The sequence below is a fragment of the Saccopteryx bilineata genome, chromosome 5 (genome assembly GCF_036850765.1).
Source record: "Saccopteryx bilineata isolate mSacBil1 chromosome 5, mSacBil1_pri_phased_curated, whole genome shotgun sequence".
Lineage (NCBI taxonomy): Eukaryota > Metazoa > Chordata > Mammalia > Chiroptera > Emballonuridae > Saccopteryx > Saccopteryx bilineata.
Window position 1 is genome coordinate 49,829,106 of NC_089494.1, and position 4,538 is coordinate 49,833,643.

General features: G+C 38.8%; 1 pseudogene; it reads left to right on the forward strand.

Moving 5' to 3' along the window:
• The first annotated feature begins 3,147 nt into the window (after positions 1-3,147).
• On the forward strand, positions 3,148-4,188 carry LOC136338532 (small ribosomal subunit protein eS12-like; annotated as a pseudogene).
• Positions 4,189-4,538: the final 350 nt, after the last annotated feature.

The window sequence follows — 4,538 nt, forward strand, 5'->3', positions numbered from 1 at the left end:
GAGGAAAAAATTTTCTTCCCAACAGTTGTCGCTCTTTGGATTCAGAGCCTTCAATTATTTTTCACTGTTTTTTTTAAACAAAGTCCAATGTCCCCAGTATGGAATGAAAGGTTTCTCATGGGATAATTCTTAAAATCTTCTCTAGACCTATGTTTCCCAACTTACTCTTCTCACCTTTTAGGTGACAGGCTTGCTGAACTCCCTGCAGGTCCCGTCACACTGTTTTAGGCCACTGTGACTTTGCTTGTTTATTCCCCATCCTGCCCTCCTATGAGTGAGCCAGACAGAACTTCCCGAGTGATATGACATCTTAGCGGAAAAGTAGTTTAAACAAATAGTTCTCAAACTTTAGTGTGCTTCAGACTCCTAGCAAGCTAGCTTCTAATCTACAGTATTGCAAGCTTCCAGGTAATTTCAGATTTAACAGGTCTGGGAGGTGAACCCAGAATCCTGCATTTTAAGAACCACTCCAGGGGATTTGATGCAGGTGGTTCATGGTCACGCTTGAGAAACTCTGCCTTAAGGGAGGAGAAGCCTTTGGCTAGTCAGGAAAGAGGCTGGAGGATTGAATATGATAGAATCCATTTGAGTAAAGGCATAAAGGCCGTGGTTTGTTAGAGCTAGCTCATCTTGGCTGGCAAGAGTTGGTTGTTAAAGTTTCAGGAATTTTTTGAGCTGCTTGTTACACACAGCCATTATTAAAATTAGATTATATGAACTTGCAGTTCAATAAATTATATTAAAAGCAAACATAATAAACATTAAAAACTCCTCACGTCTTAAATATTTCATTCCATTTTACTATTACCCATGCTCTTAAACATATCTATGCTCTTAAGGTTTTGTGTCTGTTGTAACTGTGCGGCGAAATGGCTGTATAATTATGTGCTGCTCTGCATCTCTTCCCAAGTCCATGTTCAGAGGTGCTGTGTTACGAGCTTGAAGTTGGCCATGGTAGGGTGTTTGGGACATAGCAAATTTTCAAATGTTACAAATTAGGATTCTACCTATAGCCCCTTTTTTCCCCAAGCCTACCCTACATCACTGCATAAGGATGAAAAAGAGTTGCTTGAAACTAGTGGAATATGAACCATGTGATACTTCTGGGATTATCTAAATATGAGATGAAATAAATGTATTGATCCAGTTTTGAGAAACATGGGCTTTATTTTAGCAATGTGCTATGGTCAGGTTTAGTTTTAGAAAGTTGGCTTTATAGAGGATAATTTTGAAACTGACAAAACTAAAGACCAGAAGACCATTTAGGGAGTCATATTCCATATGACAGATGATGATGAGTAGATTTTAGTAGTGGAGGTATGGATGGAAAAGAGCAAATTAATTGGGAAAATACTTAGAAGTTAAACTTGACAATGATTAGAAGGGTGATGTGAGAGAGAAGGAAGTCATGTGTGACTCATATTCTAACCTGGGTGACAGACTGGGAGGTGATACAAGCCAGTAAGATAGGGAATACAAGAGTAAGAGCAAGTTTAGAAGAAGAAAAGGATCTGTACACTAGAGATTTGTTGTTGTACATATGAGTGCATATTATAGTGCTTCCCCAAACTTTTCCATGTTATAACACCCATAGTGAATAATAACGTGGCATATAAGAAAAGGAAGAGGCTGCTCAAGGTTAGAGGCAACTGACTTCTGGGATTCTAGTTACTCCAGCCCAAGCTCTGCTTGCCTCAAAGCCTGGGGTGATCAATATTGTTGCTCACATATTACCTGTAACCTATTGGAAGCATACCATTTGGGAAACTTTCATATTCTATCCTCTTCTAGCTCTAAACTCAAAAAAGATTAGGGAAGAGGGGTGGGGATGAATATAATAAATATATATATACCATATGATATGTATATTACATTATGTAATAGAATATACTTATTGCATATTTACTATATGGTATACATAATATATACTATATTACATAATACTGTATATTATACAATATAATGCACGCAGAGCTCAGTTAAGTGTCACATTTAATATTGATGTGACTTATTGGAAAGTGGGAGAGTTGAGAATGAGACAAACACAAATTAAGAGTTTAGGATTTTCTCTCAAAATTAGACAAATAGCAGCTGCTTTGATTGAGGGCTGTGTCATCACCCCTGTGGCCTAGTGTTTCTCTATTGTCACTGGAAAGAAGAGGTAGGAAACTGCAACTGAGAATTGAGTTCCTTCAAACTCATTGGGAGTGCAAAAGAGCCAGTTGATGTCTTTCCTCCCCTGGATAATCTTAATTGGCAATTACAGTAAAAAGAAAATTGAATATTTTTGTATAAATTGAGAGAGAAGTCAGCCTAAGTTCTGGCCTATAGCCAGAAGACTACTAACAATAAGAAATATATAACTTTTGATTTTTTTAAAACCTGAGAATGTTGTTATTTTTATTTACCATAAAGGACCACAGCATATGGTTTTATTTTTTTCCTCAGACTCATTTCCAGTTAAGTCTATGTTCATTATCTTTTTTTATATATTAAAAAAGAGGAAGCAGCATCCTTAAAATATTATTCTGTACTTATGCCAATATATATAATGAAACCAGATAGTCCTAAAAAGTCTAGGTTGTATAGAACAGTATCCATGTGGCTGTGTATTGAGTATATTATGTGGAAATTGAAAACCAGTTTGTCTTATAGGAGCATACAGTCAGAAAGCAGAGTCTAGAGGAGAAAACAAGCACACTGCAGTGTGGTGGAATGCGCAACTGTGTAGGTGCAGGGTCTAAAGGAGACAGAACTCACTGAGCCCAGACGAAAGGACTATAGGAGGCCCTGGAGAGAGTGTTTGTTGGAACTGAGTCTTCCAGGCACATGAGGGCATCAGAGAGCACTGCTCCTGTGGAATTAATTTCAAGTGGTGCTATATTATTAGGCATTGTGAGATGATGGGAGGTGAGGTTGGATAGTCAAGTAAGGAGCATAACATGAAAGCCATGAAGAATTGCTAAAACATTTAGATTTTATCCTGAAAGCAACTGAGAGTCATTGGTGGATTTTATAAAAGGACAATATGAATAATTTTGAACTTTAGAAAGATACCCTGGCTCTTTTTCCCAGCCATCGCCGAGTTGTGCGAAGGTAGACGTTTGGGTGCATGTTCAAGATTCAGCTCCATCGAACCCCCCCACCATGGTGGAGGAAAGCATTGCTACGGGAGGTGTAATGAATGTTAATACTGCTTTACAAGAGGTGCTGAAAACCACTCTCATCCACGATGGTTTAACAGGAGGAATATGCTAAGCTGTCAAAGCCTTAGACCAGGGGTCCCCAAACTACGGCCCGAGGGCCACATGCGGCCCCCTGAGGCCATTTATCCGGTCCTGCCGCACTTCTGGAAGGGGCACCACCATCTCATTAGCCAAAAGCAGGCCCATAGTTCCCATTGAAATACTGGTCAGTTTGTTGATTTAAATTTACTTGTTCTTAGATAGAGGGTGACGGAGGACAATCTGACTATGGGCGAGGGGTATGCAACATAATTTAATGACAAGATAACCTATACATGTTTTCTTTGAATATATGTACCCTGATTTATTAATGTCATCCCATTAACATTAATAAAAATTTATTTAAAAAAATAAATAAATTTACTTGTTCTTTATTTTAAATATTGTATTTGTTCCCGTTTTGTTTTTTTACTTTAAAATAAGATATGTGCAGTGTGCATAGGGATTTGTTCATAGGTTTTTTTTATAGTCCGGCCCTCCAATGGTCTGAGGGACAGTGAACTGGCCCCCTGTGTAAAAAGTTTGGGGACCCCTGCCTTAGACAAGTGTGTGTACCAATTTCAATATTGTGGGTTGGGACCAACGAGTACAAAACTGCAGCCAAAGGAAGAAAGCATGAAATTCATAGTGTTAACCCAAAAGTTCTGAATGGCACCTGTTGTACAGGAAACATAGGAAGAGGTGCCAAGCACACCTTTGTGTGCTTGCATCCAACTATGATGAGCCTGTGCATTTGAAGTTGGTGGAGGTCCTTCGTGCTGAACACCAAATGAACCTAATTAAGGTTGATGACAACAAGAAACTAGGGGGATGGGTAGGCCTCTAAAGTCTCCCGGGAAAACCCCGTAAAGTGGTTGGTTGCAGTTGTGTGGTGGTTAAGGATTACGGCAACAAGTCTCAGGCCAAGGATGTTGTGGAGTAGTATGTCAAATGCAAAAAATGAATAAATAAACTTGGCTTTTGCTTCTCAAAACAAAAACAAAAGATTACTCTGGCACAAAAGTGGAGAATAGATAGGATGGCAGAGGAAGCAGGGAGGTAGGCTGGTTAAGAAACTTAATCCAGTGAAAACTGTTATAAATCTGAATTAAAGCAGTGGCAGTGTGGCTATAGAAGAAGGGACAGATTCAGACCTGTTTAGGAAAGGGATTTTGGAAATGGTTATAGTTGGGGAATGAGAGAAAAGGGGATACTGAGATTCATGTGGTCCAATTTATTGAGTGCATAATGGTATTTTCACAGTCAAAGGCTACAGGGAAAATTGAGTAGTTATAGTGTGTTATATTGATTATT